Here is an 11,547-nt window from a genome sequence, read left to right as displayed (position 1 = left end):
AACCTTGTGGTGCCAGAAGTGTAATGGAAGGTTGTGCAACCTAACCCAGACTGGCATCCTTGATACCACCATTGTGTTGGCATCGAAATCTGGAAACCAAGGGGTCATGAAGAGCCCTGCACTGCCCCAGAACCATGGTCCCTTGTTGAGGATATATTCCTTTTCCTGTTTTGTATTAAATCTTACTATAAAAAACCCCTTGGGGCATAAGTATATTTCGCAGTTTGGTGTCCATGAAGTATGAATCCAGTGGTGCAGAGCATCAGATTTGGGCCAAAACCCATTAAATCTATAGATAACTGAGTGGGAATAAAGATCTGAGTACAAAGCATTTACCTCAGGCATTGCGATGGTGAGAGCAGGATTCTCAGTTTTTTAAATTTTAAATTTTTTTAATATAAAATTTGAAATGTTTTCTTCTTTTTTTTTTTGAAATAAAAAAGTATATTGTTTTATTTTTTTAATTTTTTAATTTTAAATGTTTTTTTTTTCTTAATTTGAAAATATGTATATTTTTTAAAATTTTAATTGTTTTTTGGATTTTTTTTCTTTTTTTTTTTTTTTTTTTTTTTTTTTGGTTTTTTTTTTTTTTTTTTTTTTTTTTTTACTTTCAACATATTTTTGTTTCTTCAGGGTTTTTTAAAAATGTTTTTAATCTTAATTTTAGTAGTTTTTTAATTTTTTTTTGCTAATTTTCTATTTTTTTAATCTAGTTTGTTTTTAATTTTTTGTCGACGCTTTTTAAAAATTTCCTATTTTTACTTACTTAATTTTATAGTTTTTTAAAATTTTGTCTTTTTTCTTTTGTTTGAAAATATGTTTTTCTTATTATTTATCTCTTTATATTTTTTTAATTTTTTAATTCTTATTTTTTATAGGTTAATTTTGTTTCTTTTTTTAAACATTTTTATGATTGATTTTTTTTTTCTTCTAATTTTATGTTTTGTTTTTAATATATATTTTTATTTACGTTTTGCTATTTTTTTAACCTTTTTTTTCATTGTTTTAATTTTATGTTTTCATTATTCTTTTGAAATTTTAATGTTTTTCGGAGTCATGATAAAATATTTTACACCATTATTTCAAAATGTTGAAAATTTACCCTAGAAAAAAAAAGTGTTATTCCAACATCAACACTTTTCGTTTTGAGGGTGTTTTTTGCACAATTTTTGCACATAAAAATTCGGTTTTACTGGCATTTTTTAAAGTTGAAAATTGACCCTAAAAGAAAGTCATGATTTCGGTATCAACACTTTTCATTTCCAGGGTGTTTTTTGCACAGAAAATTCGTTTTCACTGCCATTTTTAAAACATGTTCAAAATTGACCCTAAAAAAATTCGGTATCAACACTTTTCATTTCCAGGGTGTTTTTTGCACAATTTTTGCACAAAAAATTCGTTTTCACTGCCATTTTTAAAACATGTTCAAAATTGACCCTAAAAAAACCATCGTTCCAGTATACACACTTTTTGTTTTTAGCACTGTTTTTCATGTTTTTTCGGGGTTTTTTTTGGCTAGAATTCCCTTTTTGAGTTTATAGTTCCAGTTTCAAAGTTTACATTGTTATATAATAATAATAATAATAACAATAATTTTTAAGTTATCAAGATCATCCGGTCCTGATTATAAGCCACACTTGTTGGTTCGAAACGTGTCGGCCAAAAATTTCTCTTATGTGATTTCTACCAAAAGACTTTGCTTAATTTTTAAGTTATGAAGAATTTATGGATTACAATAGTTTTACTTATTCCTTTTTTTTCTTTGGGATTATGAAATCATCATATGAAAATTATATTATTTTTTCCATTGATATCTTAAATCTCTTTATATATTTTTTCGCAATTTAAAATTTATGAAAAATTTAAGTTAGAATATATGTAGATAAATACCATTTATTTGGAGTTGAAGTTGTGTATATTTTAAACACGTAATCTAATTAGTAGACAAAATGGTCTTGTTGTGGGTATTTGTTTTGGTTAATTTTAACCAAAATTTGGGGGGTGGGCGTGTGTATTCAAAGGAACTAATAGGAGTGTTTTATTAAAAAAGGAGAAAGCCGAGATCCAACCTAGAACCATTACATTTCTTGAAAATTTCCAATATCCCTTGTGGGTTTGAAATTGAGCATGGTGACTCAATCCAAACCCTCAAGTGAGATCTCTATGATACAATAATTTTATTCCCATTCGAAATGAAAATTTTCCAAAAAAAATCCTAGAATCCAAATGGACTTACATTCACTTACAACTTACTTGTTTGGATTTTGATTGACTTCTCGTTTTCCTTGGCGAGATATTTTTGCCTTGTTTCCAACTTGGATCCAATCTATGTTATCTGATGGATACGTAGTGTTGCTATGCTAAGAGTGGTATTTGTTGTCTTTGTTACTTTGTCCATATGCCCGATCAACCCAAGAAATTTCTTTTTAAGCTTATTTCCCGAGAATTCAATGGGGGATCCAGAATTCACTAGGGTTTGCTAGACTTAGTCCTCCTCTATTTTTGAATTTTGTGTATCCTCTTTGACTTGCATTTATTCCTAATTATCTTTTTCTTCATTCAATAATTCTCGTTTATCTTCTTCCTGACTATCTTTTACTTTGTAACAACCCCTGATTGATTTTCCATGTAAAAAATATATAAGACCAAGGTCATGGGACACATATTCCAAGCTGAATGGTGGGAAAACATCACATTGGGGGTTACTTTTGGTTTATTAATGGCTAAGGCATTGGAAAAGGAAAGAGGCATTAATTGGCACTTATTTATGAAAATAAAGGAAAATAGGAGAAAAGGGAGATGAAGGGTCACATATTTGCATGCTAAGGAAACTAGAAGGAAATTAGGGAAAATGACGAAAATAGAGGCCTCAATGATAAAAAAGATTATGAGGATTAGTTCATAGCCTTTTGTTAGTTCAGTTTTGGAGATCTCTTCTATTCTTTCATACTCTTACACACATAGAGAATTCTTGGATCACTCTAGCATTAGAGAAAGGAAGGCAAAGGAAGGACACGAAAAGCAAAGGAAAGACAAATAAAGTAAAGGACAAGCAATGAAGGTTGGATTAAGAAGCTTCAACAAGAGGATTTTGCAGGTAACCGGTTGCATGTGTGATTTTCTAGTTGAGGTATAAATACATGGTACATGCATTTTTTCATTTGATTGCATTAACATGGGCTTTGCCTGGTTTGGTAGTGGTTTCAACCTTGCCTTTCCATTTCCTGGATATCCATGGTATGATGGGATTCATTTCTTAGATGAGCTTTGGATTACTAAAAGGTTTTGGAACCGGGTGAGGCGGTCTCATGAAAATTCCCAAGGGTTAGGGATGGACATGGTTTTCTCCTGGAAGTCCTTGATAGATGGCTGGAGATAGGACAATTCCTCAAGGTAATGGTGAATAAATTCTGAGGCATCCAAGATTGTTTTAGTTTTGTGATCACTTGACCGATTTTTATGAGATCGTGGTAGCCTGAGGGTGGAGGTGGTTTAATCTCCAGGAATCCCTAGTTGTTTATGTCTTGATATACCACATTCATGCTTGGAATATGACACATGGGTGATTAGATGAAAGAAATATTTGGTTTATCCAAATCTATGGCTGGGTGGTACTAAGTGGAAGTCCTTGAATTTGTTGGATTTTACACAAGTTAATAAGATCTATTTTCCTATTTTAATATGCACTTGTACTTTTTATTATGTTGATTTGATAGTTGTTCTATCATGGTTAATATTCTGGTTATATGTTGGTTATAAGATTGGAACTATAATGAGATCTAGCTATGGATTATATAAGATTTGATAAGTATTTGAATGGTTAATGAATGCAAGGGCTAACAAGTGTTATTTCAACTATATTGAGAGGGAATTAGACCTTCTTGGTGATTTCCAGATGAATTTTTGACCGTTATGATCAGATATGCATTCATGACTTGTAAATCACATGTTCACCATATGTTTGATGAAATGGTTGTCATGGTTAGGTCAAGTTTCTAACTTAAGTTTGTATGTTTATCCTTTCCATTATGTCATTTATTATTCTGATAAGTCTTTAATTATGGGTAGTGGTTTGGAGGCTAGCCTGGAATTGTGACTCAGATCTCGGGACTACACCCTCTGAACTAGGAAAGTTGGGTCACAACTGCAGGGATGTCGTGTTGTGCATGTGGTTGGAGGCCTATAAATGCATGGAGACCTCGTCATGCATGTGGTTGAGGGTTAAGTTTGTCGGAAAAAAGTAACTATGTTCGGTCTTCAATAATGTACTTGAGTCATTATGTAATGTACTTGTCAAAATAATACATAAAATAATTATTATTATTATTATTGTGACTTATTAAAGCATGGGTTTCATGCTTGGGTCACTATGTTTTAGTTCAAAGTCCCCATTGAGGAATTCTAAGATTTATTATGAGTCTATAGAATTATTGTACATTTAAAGAGACCCTTCTTGGACTTTTGAATCATGTAAAAAGGTTTAGTATTGAGTAAAATATGAATTATGGAACCTCCACGCCCTATTGGCCTAAGAGAAGATCAAGTCAGGCTAAGGACCCATTCTACCCCATAAGAAGCCTATAAAAGGGAGGACCACGAATACATTTGGAGCATCACTTCTCGTTCTCTCTCTTCTGGGAAGAAGTGCAAAAATCTGTTTGCCGAGCTAAAGTGTGAAGTTGGAGGCTGGGAAAGTTTGCTGTCGGGAAGCCGAAGTGAATATAAGTTTGGGGGAGTCTAAGGATTCAAGGAAAATCAAAATTCTGGTATAGGTATCTCTCCGTTTCGTGCTCTAGATTGGAAAAACGAAGTCTCCCAATTTGGATTGCTGCCAGAAGCCATAAGCTGTTGCAATTTACTACATAGTCAAAGTTGCTGAGAAAAGATCAATATTCTGGAGGCTTACTTGGTGTGGAGGGAAGTTATGGTCAAGGTCTAGGGTGACGAGTCTCAAGGAATACTATTGAAAGGAATAGTTACTTTGATTTGGTTTTCCCCTCGAGGGGGGTTTTTCCCTAGCATGTGCCTACATCTTGTGTCCATTGTTTTATGTGCTGCTGCTTTTGTGTAATTTCTTGATGAACTAAATAAAGAAGATATAAATAATTGTAATAATAAGTAACATCACAAGTAATTATCAAGATTGAGAAAATATTTCCTTCCTTTCTAATTTTCCAACATGGTTTCAGCGCTTTGGTGAAGAAAGAAGAGAAAGGCAGATCCATTCAGAGGCACTATCTCAAGGAAATAGTCTATCATATTGAAGGAAGATGTCTAACTCTATCAAGGGTGAGAACAAGCTTGAAGGAGCATCCAACTCCAGATACTGGAAGAAGAGGATTGATCAAATCCTTGAGAAGAACAAGGTATTAGATATGGTGAAAGGAAATGTAAAGAAGCCTACTGAAGAAACCAGTGATGTCGACAGAGTGAAATTCAGGGATCTAGAATTTGTGGCTATGACTCTAATGGTAGAAGGGATAAAAGAAAATATTTTCCCATTCATAGCTAACATCGATGATGCTCAAGAGATGTATCAAGCCTTGTGAAAGTTGTTCACTATTAAGAACACTGGTCAAGGAGCAAGTTTAAAGAATGAGCTAAGGAATGCAAAGATGATTAAAGAAGATACTATTGCAACCATGTTTGTAAAGATAGCTAGACTTAGGGATGAGATTTTAGCCATCGATGAGATTATTCCAGACAAAGAATTGGTGATCAATGCTATATTAGGATTGCCACTCTCCTGGAGTGCTTTTTCTTCAGGTCTCAACAGTTGGAAGGTAGCTCCCACATTTGAAGAATTATGGACCATATGTACTCAAGAAGAATTAAGGATCTCAATGGTTGCAAATCCTGAATAAATATCAAATGCTTATGTTGCTCATCATAAAAAAAATAGATTGAAGGGATGAAGGAATAAAGTTGACATGTCTCAGATAGAGTTCTATCAATGTCATAAAAAAGGTCACTACAAGAGAGACTGGCCCGAGAATAAAAGGAATAAGAAGAGAGGAAGAGATCAAGCCAACTTTGCTGAAGAAGGATACTTAAAGAAAGTCAAGCCTGAACAATCTGACATTAGGGACTTACACTATTAAGTCATTTTCTTTACATAACTTGTTTTATATGTTTTAGAATTTATAGGTTTTTAACATATCTTTGGATTTTTTTTATTTTTTATTTTTTGTATTTAAGTTTGCAGGTTTCCCTCAAGCTTTGGAGGGAGCTCCCAAAAACTCTCAAAGATAAGTATCTCATGTCTTTTAAGTTTTGGATTCATGTACCCATTTAGTTTTGATTATATTAAATACTAATCACCTTTCTTCATCTATTGTCTTAGTTAGGGAAAACTTCTGAAAGAAGGAGGATCTCTCAAGATAAGGTTAGTAAAGAAACAAAAGTATGCTTTGAATTCATTCATTGAAAATATTATTCATTTGATGATCTATTACTAACCTTGCTATGACTAGAAGTATTGAATCCTAGTGATTATTGTTTGGGTGATTCATCTCTTGATAAATCTACCCACCCCACTCTTATCTGATTTGGTAGAACCCTAGATGGGTTCTGGAAAACCCTTATGCAATTGTGAATGTATGGACACCTAAACTAATTAGGGATATTGTGAAATGATGGTTGAAGTCTTTATTGATGATTTCATGTCCGGGATTTTGGTATGATCAGGAAATCCTAACTTGTTAGGATGGAATGATAAGGTCTAAAATCCTGAAACCTTTGAAGTTTTGGTAATATAGGGTTTTCTATGTGTTCCGCATTGGAACCCTAGCTCATTAGGGTTCAGTGGAATGTGTGAGAAATGCCCTTATATTGTCTTAGAATTGATTTTCTTGGTATGTGTGTATTGTCTAGTCAAACCCCAGTATAATCAAATGATTGTGTGCCTAACTCTTATTTAATATTGTTAAGAAGTTGGGTTTGACTAACACATGATATGAAATGTCTTTGCATGATAATGAAATCGAGGCATATATAGATATGCCCTTTTGGTTGAATCCCTAGCTTGGTCTAGGTCATATGTATTGATGTTATTGGACATATGATATGATTATGTATGGTTATGAATTCCTAGATATGTGTGATGACCTAGTCATTGATGGTCATGACTCTTAGGATTTAATGAAATCCTTGTTTGAGATTCTAGGATGTTGATGTTTGGAAATATAGGGTGTTATATCTAAACCCTAGTGAAGTTAAAAGTTGTTTAGTATGTGTGAAATCTAACAATTTGATATTTATGCATTAAATTATTGTTGAGATTGAAAATCTAAGGTTTTGGCATTGAACCTTAGTTGAATTAGAAATCTCTCATGAATATTTGAGATTTGTGAAAGAGATTGTTGAATTTGTGAAAGTGGAAATCGAGGGTTTGCAAGTAACCTTAGTAGTAGTTGATCATGTTAATGATGGATTCATGGTTGATTGAAAATGTAGGCAGTTGGAACTAACCCTAGTGGAAGCTAGTCAGGTTGATGACTAAGTTGTAGTTGACTTTGATTAATTCTTTTGTATGAAATATAGGATTTGTATGAATTTCTAGTAAGAAGTCTAACACATGTATTTTGGAAGATTGTTAGATGATTAGTAGATCCATATTTGTGTGAATGGTTTCGAGAGTTTGCTATATGTTGTAGTAAGGTATGTCATAAATTTGGAAGATACATTGAACCTTAGATAGAATGAATGTTGTTATGAAGTAGTCTAGGGTGTATAAAGTCCATAGCAAGATGTTAAAGGTTATATGTCTGTTTTTTGTAAAATATGGGTATTTGATATGAATAATAGTTGCAATGATTCCACGATTATGATATGGCTAACATCATGATTCTATAGATTTGGTTGTACTTTCTATATAAGTTGTGGAGGTACACAATCTTCAACTTGGTGAAGATGCCCATTGTAACAAGAAAGTTGTGCTGGAACAGAGTCTTCAACTTGGTGAAGATGTGATGAGCATGATGGGGATGATGATAACTTTGATGAAATGGTTGGAAGCCCTGAAATATTATCCTATGTTGAAAAAGAAGAAGCTGATCTCTAGAAGGAAGCATGAATAGAAGAGATATCCCTAATATTAAGAGGGAGTCTAGTTAAAGAGGTGCTTCCTGGTTGAGAGGGACTGGCATATATGGTTCTCTACTTCATGTGTCATGCACTAGATAGGGATTAACAATTGTGAGTCTGAGTGAAGGCCATGAACAGGAAAAGGAAATTGCAGAATGCATTTTGTACTACTGCTGAAAGAAAGAAAGCATGATTTGATCGAAGAATATGTTACTACATCTAAAGTAGGAAGGAAAACAAATGATCAAGGAATCTTCTGTCAAAGATTCATTTGATAGTCCTACTATGAAAATATGAGAAGAAACATTTGTTGTCTGTAAAAGCCTGGAGGTTTTTATTTGATTATGTACATGTGAAAGATTGGGGTTGTGTTTGTACATATGAATCTCTCGAAGGAAATCACATTGGTTACCAATTAGCTTGATTGGGAGAGATTGGTTATTCTTGATCTGTTAGATCAAGGGGTGTTGAGGCTTTGTGAGTGAAGCATTTCCTGGGGAGACATCTGGCTGACACTTTGTGTTCTGAGTCCCTAAAGTTGGAAAGGTGGTGTTGGTCATTGAGCTCTGGCACACACCTGGATTTTGGGTTAGTGGTTAACAAGTAAGCTTGATGGTAGCTAGAGGGGTTGAAAGCTTGAGTCTATATTATTCCCAATTGGATAGATTACCCTAGTTAAGAATCTAGTCCATGGCATTGCGGTGCCTAAATTGTTGAGTGACTAGTTGGATAGATTTCCCTGGTCAGGAATTTAGTCTATGGCATTGTGGTGCCTAAAGTTCTTCATGGTTCATATAGTTTGAGATCTTCCATTGTATATGTACATTATGGATACTACCATAGTTAAGAGGGAGTTTTGGAAAAAGTAACTATGTTTGGTCTTCAATAATGTACTTGAGTCATTATGTAATTTACTTGTCAAAAGAATAAAGAAAATAATTATTATTATTATTATTGTGACTTATTAAAGCATGGGTGTCATGCTTGGGTCACCATGTTCTAGGTCAAAGTCCCCATTGAGGAATTCTAGGATTTATTTTGAGTCTATAAAATTTTTTTACATTTAAAGAGACCCTTCTTGGGATTTTGAATCATGTAAAAAGGTTTAGTATTGAGTAAAATATGAATTATGGAACCTCCACACCATGTCGGCCTAAGAGAAGATCAAGTTGGCCTAAGGACCCATTCTACCCCATAAGAAGCCTATAAAAGGAAGGACTACGAATTCATTTGGAGCATCACTTCTCATTCTCTCTCTTCTGGGCAGAAGTGTGAAAATCTGTTTGTCGGGCTGAAGTGTGACGTTGGAGGTTGGGAAAGTCTGCCATCGAGAAGCCAAAGTGAATATAAGTTTGGGGGAGTCTAAGGAGTCAAGGAAAATTGAACTTTTGTTGGTGGTCTCTCTCTGTTTCACGCTCTGGATTGGGAAAACGAAGTCTCCCAAGTTGGACTATTGCTGGAATTCATGAGCTACTACAAGTTGCTGGATAGTCAAAGTCACTGAGAAGAGATCAATCTTCTAGAGGATTGCTTGGTGTGGAGGGAAGGTTTGGTCAAGGTCTAGGGTGAAGAGTCTCAAGGAATACTATTGAAAGGAAGAATTACTTTGACTGGGTTTTCCCCTTGAGGGGGGTTTTTCCCTGGCATGTGCCTACATCTTGTGTCAATTATTTTATGTGTTGTTGCTTTTGTGTAATTGCTTAATGAACTAAAGAAAGAAGATATAAATAATCGTAATAATAAGTAACAACACAAGTAATTATTAAGATTGAGAAAAGCTTTACCGCCTTTCTTTTTTTCCAACTAAGTTTGATAAAAGAAGCCCCAACTCAGGGTTAGTCACCTGGGGTGGTCCTTTGGCTGCCATGAGTGTCCTATAGCCCTGAGGGATACTGTGAGTTTTCAATCGGTTGTCAGTTTGTTGGCTCCACTTCCATAACTAGAGCTTGGAGGTCAGGTCATGTCATAGTGGCACTCCACTTCAAATTTACCTAGAGGGCTTGTAAAATCGGGTAAATGTGGGGTGGCGGTGTTACAGATTGGTATAAGAGTTTCTAGGTTCAAACACTTGGAATAGATGGGCTAAATGTATATGGTTATGAATTCATAGTAGGTAAGACATGCAACGTGGTGGTCATTATGCATTTTGTGTCATCATAATGCTATTGGTATGTTATGTTGTTGATATGTTGGTTGAGATGGAGTAGGAGATGCAGATTATCAGAGTGAGGTTGCAACACTAGACCTCAGGATAAAAGCAGATCACCAACAAGTTTGTATGTTTTTCATGCAGGTATGATGGGTAATGGTTGTTATAAGAATTATGGTTATGTACATTCCTATCATTCTATTGTTGCTGTGGTCACATGCATGGTATATGTTAGTTAATTAGTGCGGTCATATGCACATGCATAAGATAGTCATGAATGATAATAACTTGTTTTCATATGCATTGTGGTCACATGCATGATGAGTATGGTCATTGTAGCTAAGATATTGATGTTATGTGTATTGTGCTAATATGGATTGGCTTTTGCAAATGGTTATGATTATGATATTCAAGTATGAGTCGATATACTTGTGATAATATGTCGTACTAATCTGGTATGACTTATGCAAATGTGATAGCCTCCCTGAGATACATTGAGGTACGAGTGTGATTATGTCATCTATTTGGTTTATCTAACATGGTGTGTTTATAGGTTGCTTGAAAGTTTGATGAATTTCATGATATGAGTATGTGTCTATAAGATTGCATGAAGAAATGGTCTTGTTTTTAAAGGGTTGTACTAACACAATATGTGTTGAGACAACTGATACGCACTTGCATGAAAGTGGGTGCTAGTTGTAGCATTATGACTAATGACTACGAGTTGATTATGAAATATTTGTTAGTCTTGGTAAATGTTGATTTAAAATTAATAGACACGACGTCTTGATTTTTGGAACATGTGACTGACAAGTGTGAACAGTTACAGGGAAAAATGATTGGTATTAGCATTTGATTTGTTTATATAACTAACATTTGGGTGATGTGATAACACATAATAAGACTCAATTGCAGCAAGGAAAAAGGTAAAACAAAGGAATTGGGTGAGAATTCCTTTGGCTGTGTTTGGAAACCAAAATTCCAAACGAATAAGTGCTTTGCATGAATACATGAAGCCTTCTTAACCTTGATTTTTTCTGACATTATATGGGTATGTGATATATTCATGAACATGTATTTGATAGGTATAAAAATCAGTTTCCAGTTATAACTAGATTCGTCAAGGAATTGAGGTCCCTTGAGAGATGATATATGTACGTGTTTCATTATAGGTTAGCGTGATGGGTACAACAATGTAATGCAATGAGTGTATTGTTATGTTTAATTATGCACTAAAAAATGTGTGTTTATGTTTGTATGATGCAGGGGATTGCAGGCAAAAGAGACCGCCATGAAATCTTGAAGAAGGTTTG

This window comes from Pinus tabuliformis, chromosome 8 (genome assembly GCF_031772625.1).
Source record: "Pinus tabuliformis cultivar Carrire ecotype Pingquan chromosome 8, CPIR1, whole genome shotgun sequence".
NCBI classification, from domain to species: Eukaryota; Viridiplantae; Streptophyta; class Pinopsida; order Pinales; family Pinaceae; genus Pinus; species Pinus tabuliformis.
This window is presented reverse-complemented; position numbering follows the sequence as displayed.